Genomic DNA, 12,955 nt, shown 5'->3' with positions numbered 1-12,955 from the left:
TCACACACACACACACACACAAATGCACACACATACATATACACATACATCACATACATTTTCTTCCTTTTTAAGAATGTCTTGCCATGCAGCCCCAGGCTGGCCCCAAACCTGTTGTGTTTTTACCTCAGCCTTCCAAGTGCTGGAGTAACAGGAGTGAGCCACCATTTTTAGCTTGCATTTAATACCATATATATTTTCAGGCAGCTTGAAGATAATTGAGATGTAAAGTTTAAGGCATACAACTTGACAAATTTAATGTTTTTGTATGTAAACAGCCTCACAATCCAGATAATGAACATTGACGGCACCTTCTAAAGTGTCTTTGTCCAAATTATTAATCTCTTCTGTACTCCAGTGTGTAATAAGTAATCACTGGTTTGTTTCCTGACACTCTGTATTAGTTTATGTATTCTAGAATTTCATACCAACATAGGGCTTAGGGGAATGGGTCAATGGATGAGGCCCTTGCTGGGCAAGTCCTGCGTGGTAGCTGTGTAATCCCAGTGTGCCTCTGGTGATATGGGATGTAGAAACAGGAGAATCCCTGAAAGCAATTGGGCTCGGTAGCCTGGAGTACAGCAGTGAACACGGGAGGCAGACGCTGCCTCAAACAAGGGGGAAGGTGATGCCTGAGTTTGTCCTCTGAACTCTGTCTGCTGTGGCACTTGCATGCTTGTGTATATACACATGAGCATGCACACACACACACACACACACACGAGAGAGAGAGAGAGAGAGAGAGGAATCAAGCAATATTAAGCTCTCTCTCCTTAATAATTCTAAGGTCGGGTCCATTTTCACCATTGCATGTTTCAAATTTTTAATTTAGGTAGCTTGTTCTTAGGAATAATCCATTCTAATAAAGTATTATAATAAACCATACATCATGATTTTCTCATCTATTAACCCATTGATGGCTAGCTGTCCCATTGTTTCCCATTTCTATCTGTTAAAAAGAATCTGTTGTAAAACGAATATGCAAATCTATGTGTGTATACACATTCTGTCACTTCTCTTGAATAAATATCTAATTGTGAAACGGCCAGGTCTTGTGTAGATGTGAGTTCAACTTTCCGAAGAACAAAGAGCTGTTTGTAAACCCAGTTGAACCCTTTGCCATTGCCACCGAGCAGCCTATAAGAGTTTTCCCACACCCTTACTGACACTCACTCTGGTCAGTCTTTTCAATTTAGGTGTTCATCTGATACCTCAGTGGGATTTGAAAGTTTATTTGTCTGATGACCAAGAATGGGAAACATGTTTGTTTGTTTGGGTGGCTGGTGTTTGATTTGTTTTGTTGTAATTGTTTGGCCCAGGTAAACTATCTACATTTTGCTGACAGTTCACCCTGTCATCTCTATTCTAAATCTGAACCTTTTTCCTTGCTGTTGAAAACTCCCTGGCAAAACTGATCCAGACAGAAACAGTTCCTCCTCAGTTCTTAGGTCCCTCCTTCTGTGTCACTCAACATTGAGTAGTGCTATTGACTCTTCTCACTGTGATTAAAGTACATTTTGCTTCGAAGATGCACGTCATTTCAATGACATTAACTCCACTGGCTCACAAGAATGAGGTAGGACAATCACAGTATTTTTCAGGAACTTTATTTGGGCATTCCAATTACTGTAAGGTCAGTTTTGTTCCTGTACTGACGGGTGTGCACTAAGCCTTAGGTCTGTACACAGGAGGATGTTAAAATTGAACCCAATGGATGTGTTGAAGAAAATAGACAGAAATACGCACCACAGAGGTCTTTCAGATTTTGTTTACTTATCTACTTTTCAATGTTTTTCAGGTGGCTTAGAATGGATACAAAGCAAGACGAGACAGTGTAAATTAAAAGGGAGGTATCCTGAGACAGGCAGAGCCCATGAGAGCGGCTTCTTAGGCTATGACTACATTTCTTCATTCCCACTGCTGGCTTTCGGGTCACAAGTGGGACGCCTGAGCACCACAGCCGCCAGCGGCATAAAGGAAGCTTGTCAGATATACAGTTTACAACGTCTGCAAGATAAACACAAACCAATTGCTCAGGAAAATTCTAACTGTTGTTCACACAGAGGCCAGACAGGGAATGGTTCCCAGGAGCCCTCATAAAGCAAAGACTGTGTGATGTAATGAGCAGCATCCCCACCACAGTCTTATTGAGGGCACACAAGTGGCTTTTGTGGGTCTGCTTCACATCATAATAATACTCTGTGTGAAAGCAGGCTTAGGTGGTGGAAGGAATTGCGGGGGACACGGCTTAGGCAGGGGTCCTCAGCTTTCTGCTAATCTATCTCTACCCAGGGAGGCTTTAAACTTAATACAGCAAGTGGAGAGATACAATAACTATTCCTGTAAGGAAATCTCCTTGAGAACCAGCTCTCTCTTCCCTATTTCAAGGAATATTGGGAAGGAGGGCACGAATACTGGGCATTCTGACAGAGGCCTGTGTGACTAGTGAAATCCTGTGCATGTGCCTGGCACTGTGGTTGGGAGTTCTTGGCTAGATGATAGTAGTCACAGGGTAACAAAAGTAACAGGACACACACATGTCTACACAAGCACGTGTAGTATATAGGCAAGTCCATCATTTCTGGGAGATAATTAGGCACATAAAATCTAAAACCTTCAATGTGCATATTTTTTCAAAATTAGTTTCATTTATAGCAATTTTTATAAGGAAGTAGCCAGAAATGGGGACAGGGATGTACCTGCAACCATATACAATTGGACGGAGAGCTAGAAAGATCTAGAGTGTTCTGCAAGATAGAGTAATTAAATGAATGCTGGAATGAAGTAATTAAGTATGAGACAGTAGACAGAGGCGTAATGGCATTCTCATAGTAGATAATTAAGTGAAAAGTGCAAGTTAAAAACAGGTGATATATTTAATCTTTAATGAAAAACACACATGAATACATAAACATATGCATAGTTACATATTTACTTATAGAACATATATACGTACCCTGTATGTCATGCATACATGTATATATACACTTACAGTACTATAAAGCACACGTCAACATTACTAATTGTGCTAATTAGATTGTCTGTGCTTTTATTCTTTTTTCTGTTTCACTGAAATATTTAAAAATGAATACAAGGAACTAACAAATAAAAGCAAATACCATTAAAAAGGAACAAAATGGTCACTCCTCCTGAGCTGTATATATTCTAGAGTTGATGGGAAGTCTTTCCTCGTGTCGAGTGGCCATTGTGGTAGAAGAGCCAGCTTCTTGGTGAGGACTCAAAGCACTTCCCTCAGGCATACACCCATCCAAGTGGGTGTTTAGACCATTCTGTGGTGTGTCCTCTTTTCTTACCCTCATCCCCTCTGCGGGGACTCTAGAGCAAACCTGTCAGTCCCTCCATGAAGCTGAGCATTGAGGCCTCTCTACAAAGAGGATGCTACACTGAGAGACTGTAAAACCAACCCTTGCTGCCTCGGAAATGAGGCCTGTGTGTCCAAATGCTCTGTGTAGATCTCAGCAGGGCCTGTGTATGGGCTATGACAGTCACAGGCACCAGAGAGGGTATGACAGGACAAGGCTCCTGTTCTGGGAGCCCTTTCCTTCATATCAGCTGTACCTGGCTGTAAGATAGAGCGCCTCTGTCTATCTAGTAGCAATGCTATCTCTTCTCTTGTTACTTGATCCCATGGGGAAGCACTGACTACTAAAACAAGAGAGCACTGAGGGAAGCCTCTCCTCCTGCCAACTGTTCCAAACTCAATGTCCCTGTGCATGGGGCTTCAGCATGGTGATCAGAGAAACTCAACAATGACAAGAAAGCGAAGAGACTACACACAACAGTGAACATGTCCTGAGGGCCTACACACAGAACACTTTTAATGCTCATCACGATCTTGCAAAAGACTGATGTTAAAGCCCCCCCCCCCCCCCGCTAAGCCCCATAAGGTCTTCAGAGTCAAATTGGGATTGAGAAGAAGAGCAGGATAAGGATGTGTGCTGTATCCTTAGGTCTTGGGTTCATTCACGCTGCTTTGCCATGCCAAATCCAATCATTCTTTGCAGCAGGATTTCTATAAGAACAATGTAACATCAGGCTGGGGAAATGGCTGAGTGGGTAAAGTGTTCGCCATGTAAGCATCAGGACCTGTGGTCAATCTTCAGGACAGGACCTGGGCACATTTGTAATCAAAGGGACTTGAAGGCACACAGAAGAGGATTCCTGGATTTACTGGCCCATCATCTCAGCTGGATCAGACAAAGTCAGACAAATGTAGGTTCAAGGAGTGAGGGAGGAAAAGAGGAGTGGGGGCAGGGAGGAAATGAGTGAGTGAGAGACAAAGACTGAGATAAAGACAGAGAGACAGACAGAAAGACAAAAGGGAAAGACAGGAGAGAGGAGAGAGAGACAGAAACAGAGAGAGAGACAGAGGGGGGAGAGAGAGAGAGAGAGAGAGAGAGAGAGAGAGAGAGAGAGAGAGAGAGAGAGAGAGAGGAAAAAGAAGAGAGACCAACTTGGCCTCAAAAGTAAAATGTGGAGCAATGTCAGCCTCTGTCCTCTGAAAACATACACAACACACACACACACACACACACACACACACACACACACACACACACGCATGCACACACGCCCCACATCCAAATGTCTTTATTTCTTTATTTAGCATACATTCATACCGCTCATTTACATTCTCCTTACTAGATCCTTAAGTATATTTGAATTTCCTAAATCTATAAGAAAATCGGTGAAATAAAATATGCTCGGAATTTCATTCAAACTAACTTCTCTGGATGCTTTTTTCCCCTTTCTGGTCTCATCCTGTTTCATAACTATAAGGCCGATATTTGCAGTGTGGTTTCCTTCCGCTCCTATCTCTTCTGAAAAGCCATGCTTGTAAATATCAGCAGTGTGTTCCTTGTTTAAAACCAAGGGGCGCTTATTGGTCCTTAAACGGATATTCCTTGGCTTAAGGGTGGAGTCAGATCCTGAAAACCCATCCTGAGTGCAAATGGCATTGAAAGGACATTTAGTACGCTCAGGGTAAGGTCCAAAGCTCAGAGCGCAGTGCATTATGGAGTTCCAGTCGCTTCTCCTCTCATTGCTGACTGACTGGAAGCTGGGGCCCTTGGCTGCTGTCCATCATCCTCACCCTAGAGAAGCCCATACTCCTAGCCCACGGACAAATGGCAATTGAAACTTTGAAGTGCAATTCCTGCCTAGTATACGTCACTTTTTCACGCTGGGGTGAAGTTCTGAGATGTTCTAAGTCAAACCATCATCAGGAGGGTTACTGTACACACTTGACTTTTCTTACAGACCCTCATGACACTAAATATCTCCTCTGTGAACATCCCCCTGCCCTCTTGGGTCCCTGAAGCCATGGGCCAGTCAGTGTTATGGGATTGTTTTAGCTGATTGGCAGGTTAACAGGGTTGCCAGGTATCATAGATGCTGACAGAAGACACTAGTCTCCTGATTCAGAGATGAGGAGCCTTGTTTCTTGTGACACTTTAGTCAGGAGTGCTTCATTCCTGTGCTCCTGTCCCTCATCCCTCATAGGGATGTTGCAGTTGGGAATGGATGTAGATTAATGTTCCAACATCAAAGATTTGTGTCATAGCTGGGGAACCTATGCTAAGAAAACTATAAATTAAAATTTATTAATACACTGTATTGAGACATAGGCTATAAACCACTAAAAATAGTAGTGTCTTTTTTTTTTTATCTCCATGACCCTGACATTTCATGTTTTAAATTCTCTGTTGTTCCTCACCTGAAAGTTGCTGAAGATCAACAAATAGCTCAGGCTAGGGGGCTAGCTCCTGGTAGAGAGTTTCACTAATGTGTGCTGAGGCCCTGGGTTCAGGATCCTGCACTGTGAAAGATGAATGGAAAACAACTTTACCTGTGCCTCATGTCCTGGCTTCCTTTCTCCTGTTGTGTGCAGGTCACCTTTGACCCTGGCAAACTCTGACCTGGAACTTCTCCCTTGTATGCTTCTCTCTCTCTCCTGCTCTTTCCTTGTGCCTTTTCTCAGCCCATCCTTGGCCTATGCTTTTAGAATTTAGCCCAGTTGACCTGGCTTCCTGTTTGGCTAGTAACTGGGATAGATCAGAGAGCACTCTGGACCAATCTTTGCTCCACTCCTTGTCTTGTCTCCCTGCTTTCCTGAGTTAACCTTTCATTGGTAAAGAAGAACCTTTGAGCAAGACAATTAACTATTTCATCACAAGGTGGGAAGGGTGCGTGGGGGAAAGGTGGGCCTCGGGGGCAGCAAGATCAGGAAAGTCTGGAGGGTAGCATGTTCAATATGGGCAGTAAGTTCAGAGGAACTGGCCTTCCGGTGGAGCTTGGAGGGGTGAAGCAATCACAATCAGAGGAGGCTGTTACTGGAAGACAGAAAGTACACAGGCTCTTCCCAACCTGCTTGTCTTGCCTACTTTGCTGCAAGCTTGTGGCACCCCATGGGGCTTACACCAGCCCTCTTCTGAGTCTGCAGCTCTGGACAGAGGTATCAGACCCAAATGAGCCTCTGGCCATGAATGCAGCGGGCCCTTGGAAGGGCTTCAGCACAGCTAATCAAAAATGATTTATGTCTACTTCTATTTCTTTTAACTTTTAATAAAGAATAATCAAAAGCTATTCTTTAGAGACTGCCAGAAAGGTACAAATGTGCTCTTAAGAGAATCGATGGGTATGATTCTAGTAAGTTTCCAAATGTCATACCATTGCAGGGAGGATGGAGGGTAAAAAGAATATTCATTATGAGTGGATTGTGGGAATGTCACCTAAATATTTGCTGGCTGGGAGACTCCTGGAGCAATCAGACCATTTCAGCTGAAAATGTTGGGCCTGATTATTTATTTATTTACTTACCTTTTAAAAAAATTTCTGAAGCTCAAACTAGCTTGCAAGACACTGTACTGGAATATCTCCTATGTGGTGAGCATCCAATTTGTTGGGGAGAACCAGCAACAGTTTCCCTTTGTTAAAGACTGCATTGTCCTCATTTCTGCCAATTACAAATCAATTGCAAGCCCAGTTCCTCTCTCTGAAATAATTGACAGCTGATAGCCTTATTTTTTTAATTCCTTGGAGCTATGTGTCATCTCTTTGTGAAAGTAATAATGTCATGACACAAGAGATGAGGGGAGCGGGACCAGCAAAGCAAGGAGACCAGGATAGATACCTTTATAGACAATTAGGAAGTGGACAGACGAAGTGTGCTCCATGCATTAGGTATGCTTCTTCTCTAGGAGGTCCCCAGACAGAGAAATCCTACTGGATGGTAGAAAGGTGTGTATGTACTAGGGACAAGGATACAAAAGTGTAAATATATCTAGGTCATGTTCTTCAATAGAGCTGGCTTAACCACGTGAAACAAGGCAAGGCTAGAGGAAGTGGAATGTAAGCTGCTTTTACAGGATAGAGAAAGAGCAAGAGATAGGTAGGTAGGTAGGTAGGTAGGTAGGTAGATAGATAGATAGATAGATAGATAGATAGATAGATAGATATGTAGATAGATAGAGAGATATGTAGATAGATAGATATGTAGATAAATAGATTTGTAGGTAGATAGATGATAAATACAGTGATAGGTAGATAGATGATAGATAGATAGATAGATAGATAGATAGATAGATAGATAGATAGATGATAAATATAGATGATAGGTAGATAGATGATATGGATAGATGGATAGATGGATAGATAGATAGATAGATAGATATGATAGGTAGATAGATGATAGAAGTTAGGTAGGTAGATGGTAGACATATACATGACAGATGAGAGCTAGATGATAAAGATAGAGAGATGATAAATACATGACAGGTAGATGATAGGTAAATATAGATAGATGAGAGGGGGAGGGAGGGAGGGAGGGAGGGAGGGAGAGAGAGAGAGAGAGAGAGAGAGAGAGAGAGAGAGAGAGAGAGAGAAGAGATTGATTGATTTCATGGGCAACTGCTACCCTTAGAGAGGTGCTGGTAAGCATGAGAGTGAGCAGAAGGCTGTTTAGGCTGTAAGATTCTTTTGTTCTGTCCAGAGCACATGTCCCATCCTTGGATGATCTAGAATAAATACCCCTCTCTAATCAGATGCAGCTCTGTTTACCTTGATAAGAATGTCTGGTAACCTTCTGTAAGTAGAACTTAGTCATCCTGAGGTCAGGAATGTGACTGTGTACATTACTCTGGATTGGGTTTTGCCTTATCCTGAGGATGGGTGCCTTTGGGGCAATAACAAGAAGTTCAGCCCCAGGAATTGGTCCTAGATGTAAGGCAGCTTTGAATTTGTGTGTTCTAGGGTATTATTTGCCCACTAGCTTTCCCCTGAAGGACTAAAGACGAGATTATCTTTCAAGTTGTTGAGCCCCAGACCAAGGTCAATGGCATTGACATCATGACATTATTTGGGAAGCTATGAGAGATGAGAATTATCCACCTCCTCCCCAGGACTCTGGAATCACCTTGTGTGTGATCCTGATGGACACTGAAAACTGGGAAACACGGGTCTAGACTGATGGGTTTGGGTTCAGAAAACTGTATCTGCCTGCTGGTCTTTCAGCTGCTACACCTTGACACTGTGACACATGTACATGCATATGCCATGCTCCTTCTTACATGTGTGTTTCTGACTTAGAGACTTCAAGTGGTTACAGAAAACTAGACTGCTCTGCTTTCCACCGAGCAGCCATTTCTTGCAAGATGAAATGAGGTGCTGTTCAAACAAACAAAAGTGGCTGGAATTTGCAAGGTCTATTTCCGTTACAGAGCCATTGAGTCTGACTGCGCCTGTTATACCCTGGACAGCAAATGGGTGCCAGCGGTGAATGAGCTGTTCCTGGAATAGATCACTGAGGAGGTGCAGCTCCTCCCTCAGGAAAGCCACATAAACTTGTGCTCTGCTACCTGGGAACTTGCTAAAAATGAAAGCTGCCAGGCCTTCCCACCAAACCAGAGAATCCCAATCTGCAACTTTAATAAGGTCTATACTCTAAGCTATATTTCTTGACTTCCCCTCCATCTTTACTCTAAGGTGGTTTCAAATATATTAGAGACAGGGTCTCACTATATAGCCCAGGCTAGACTCAAACACCCCTCTTTCTTGTGTCTGCCTTCCAAGCATTAGGGACAGAGATATTTACCATCGCCCCTGCTTAATTAGGACTGTTAATTATTATGAGCCACATGCTTTATCAAGCATATGTTTGCTAAGGCAAAAAAAAAAATAACATGATTGCTTAGGGTTAATCTGAGTTCCCAATTGATGAGGTCTAAGGCTGGGCCAGAGGGCCCATGTTTCTAGTTCACAGGGGATGGTAATGTAAGTGCCAGCCTGAGCCCCAACCTTGAGAGACACTGTCTTAGTCTATTCTGAGAGCAGGCCTCTTTCCACACCCACCCTGTTTCTCCTCTGTGAAGTAGGCTATTTCGGTCCTCTGCTTCATGTTTATGTTTTTGCCTTTTTGTTGTTTTGCTAGAATCTTTACTCTGCCTGCATATTCCTCTGGGCAGAAATTATACCTTCCAAACCCCACAGTCTCTCGTTTTCTGTTTTGTAAAACAACGAGTACATTTCTAGAGTGATTAATAATAGAATAGGGAAAGGGGAGAAAGCTCAGAGTCCAAGCGCCATTAAACAGCATCTGCAAATGGAGATCAGTGGCAGGTCTCCTACAATCGTGCGCTGCTAACGAGTTCCCCAGAGCTGCTGAGGTGGCCAGTCCAGGGACCACCCTTTGAGAACTTTCCCAGGGATTTTAAAAAGATGAAGTAATCCCAAGCTAGCCAGTGAACACAGTGCTGAGTAAAAACCAAGCTCTCAAAGACGCTAGTCCGGGCCAGGCGTGGTAACACCACCATATCCTGGGGTTGCTAGGGTAGCAGCCTCCTGAGATAGAAACCAGGTTGGGCTATGTTATGTTAAGAGGCCAGCCTGGGCAGTAGATGAGATGGCTTTAAGATCTTAAAAATACAATCATATTAGCTCAACTTTTACTTCAATGCTCATATTAATCCTAAATTAAGCAAAAATATTTATCCAATTCAGTCATGCAGTTTGTGCATGTGTGCATGCATGCGTGTTCTATTAGGAAACAGTGTTTTATTGTAGAATGTTTGAGCTTTCTATATGATCAGTATACCTGTGTGGTCAGTTCCCATTAAAACAAACAAATAGACAAACAAACTAAAAGAAACTCTACCCTGGGAAGCAAAATATTCAGAATGTAAGTACTTGCAGATTTCAAAGCAATGCTTATTGGAATTCAGGGACGTCGTGTGTAGTTTACTGTAGAAAGTAGAGTCGGGAAAGTGTCAAGCATCATGGATAACTTTGCTGTTCCTATTAGAGCATCTTTAAAGCCAAGTGTCTCCTTCCCTGAGCCTGTGCATGCCTCTAGCTCCCCTTCAGTCAATGCTGTTTCCTCATCTTGCTATGGCTTAGAACTGGCCACAAGTTCAAATGTTGGCCCCTGGGCAACACATTTTTTAGGCAAGGACATTTCTTTTCAGTAGTGACATCTTTTTATTTTGAGAACATTTTCTCCTTGGTGTAAAGGATATATAAGTCAGGCATATAAAACAAACATTCACTGGCAGGAAATTATAAGGAAATATTTTAAATGCTTGGCATGTATGTAATTTTATATTGAAGTTGAAAGCAACCTGAGTCCTAATCAAATAGATATACTTACTAGTTTTTTGCATAAAGAATTAAATCTTGGCTGAATATACAATACTCCAGGATGGACAGCCTCTTCAATACTTTGCAGAGTTGACCAATATTTTAATTTAACAATTGAGAATGATAAGAGCTCTGCATTATATGAATGTACAGCACAAAAATGTTAGAAGTATGTTTAGGGCCATTTCAGAAATTGTTGGATTTAATAACTAAACAAAAATCAACCCCTTAAGTCAGCTACTTGAACAACATTGTATCTGACATGGCGTGGTCTATCTGACATGGCATGGTCAATCCAACATGGCATGGTCAATCCAACATGGCATGGTCAATCCAACATGGCATGGTCAATCCAACATGGAATGGTGGCATGCACAGTGCCAAGTATTTATGCCAATGAAGGCCTGTCTGGGGTGTTGGCCCATGGGCATGTCTGTACAGAATTGTCTTGATTGCCTAGCAAGGACCCATTCTAAAATTGAGAGGCACCATTCCCTGTTTTATATCCCGGACTTCAGAAGAATAGAAAAATCCAGTTCAGTGATAAACGCGTATGTGTTTGTTTCTTCCTGCTCCTGACTGCCAGCATGACTGACTGCCTTAAGCTTCTGCCCTGTGACTCCCTGGCATGATGGATTTAATACAGAGTTATAAGCCAGATAACCCCCTCTCTCCTCCAAGTTGCTTTATGTCAAGATATTTTGTCACAGCAAAGGAAATGAAAGTAAGATGTTCCCTGTGTCAATCAAACCCGAGGACCTAGATTTCTGGTTTTTTCCTTGTTTAACCAAATTCCCTTGTGTTATCTCCTTTGCATTTCCTACTCGGCATTTATCTGGGGCTGTGACGGTAGCTGTGACGTGTGGTTCTTACTCATTCACTGTGTTGAATTCCTTCTCCACGTGACCACGGTATTTAAGACATCAAGATCTATGGAGTATCTATGCCCTGGGCTTTTAGTACTTCTGTGATCTCTTCTTTTGGAGTCCTAGGTTCCTGCTTGTCCGTCCCGACATTCGACCTTCACCTGCCCTCCCCTGCCTTGTGTGAGCCAATCACATATTCATGCTCTGCTCATCAGGGCTCATCTCTGAATTTAACCTCCAGTTCTCCTTGCCCTCGGTCCATCCTTGGACTATTTCTGCCTGGACTCTGGGCCCTCCTGCTTGTCCCTGCCCCGCTGTTACCTGCTCCCAATATGACAAGGATGATTATCAAAAGGCCTATTTCCCTGAGATTTTATAAGACAACCTGCAATTTCCTATCCTTCAGTGGGAGAAAGGTTCTTGGTTCAGGAGCTGAATAGAAGGGGAAAAAAGTGAACGGTTCAGGGGAAGGCACTTAATCCTCTTCAGTTCTGCCAGCATCTGACATCATTAAGAAGATGAGTAAATAATACGAGAGGCAACATCAAAATAAAAATGTTAATGTGCACAGTGCAGCTTTTGCACTTAACCAGTCCTTTCTTTTAGTATTAGTTTCCTACTGCTACCGAAATAAATTCTACAAACCTAATGGCTCAGAACAAATTTATTCTTCTGACATCATAGAGATGAGCAGTCAGAAAGGGGGTTTCAGTGAGTTCTGCATATAGCATTGAGATGTTGGTAGGCTGTGTTCCTTGAGTCTGTGACCCATAGATTGCATGTGGCCAAGGATAGCTATGAATGCAACCCACTACAAAATTGTAAACGTAAGAGTTGTGAGGATTTCGCAATTGCTTTTGTATTTGGTTGCGTGGTCCTCTATTTAATTTCAAAAGATATGTATTTTTATTTCAAGTGTATGAGAATTTTGCTCACTTTTATGTATGTTTGTGTACTATGGACATACAGTGCCTGAGGAGGCCAGAAAGGGGCGGTGAATGACTTATAGCTGGAGTTATAGACGGTTATGATCTACTGTTTGGGTGTTAGAAATTGAAGCCAGGTCCTCTAGAGGAGTAGCCAGTGTTCTTACCTACTGAACCATCTCTCCAGTCTTGATTACCCAGGTTTTTAAGCATGAACTCTGTAGATAATAATGTTTTCCAATGACAAAAAGTTGGACAGGCTTGTAAGGGTCTGGAGAGACTCTGTTCCCCTCCTGTTATAATGTGACCCAAGGCCTCTGCTTTAACTCCTGAATCCCTCCTCAGAAGAACATGAGTGATTATCTCCCTCTGACCTGCCCTTCCATCTATACCTCCTTCTCTGATTCTCATTCACCTCCCCATGACCCCGCTCCACCCCCACTCTAATATGAGAACCCTGCGATTCCTTGGTCCCAGGTAGATAACCCCAAATGACATTCCAACCTTAAC

General features: G+C 42.7%; 1 protein-coding gene across 16 annotated transcripts in view; it reads left to right on the top strand.

The window, feature by feature from the left end:
* Positions 1-12,955, top strand: part of Ptprt (protein tyrosine phosphatase, receptor type, T) — a 1,095,890-nt gene that overhangs the window by 408,974 nt on the left and 673,961 nt on the right.

The sequence above is a fragment of the Rattus norvegicus genome, chromosome 3 (assembly GCF_021556685.1).
Source record: "Rattus norvegicus strain SHRSP/BbbUtx chromosome 3, alternate assembly SHRSP_T2T, whole genome shotgun sequence".
NCBI classification, from domain to species: domain Eukaryota; kingdom Metazoa; phylum Chordata; class Mammalia; order Rodentia; family Muridae; genus Rattus; species Rattus norvegicus.
The sequence above is the reverse complement of the archived record's forward strand: the minus strand, read 5'-3'. Positions and strand labels throughout refer to the sequence as shown.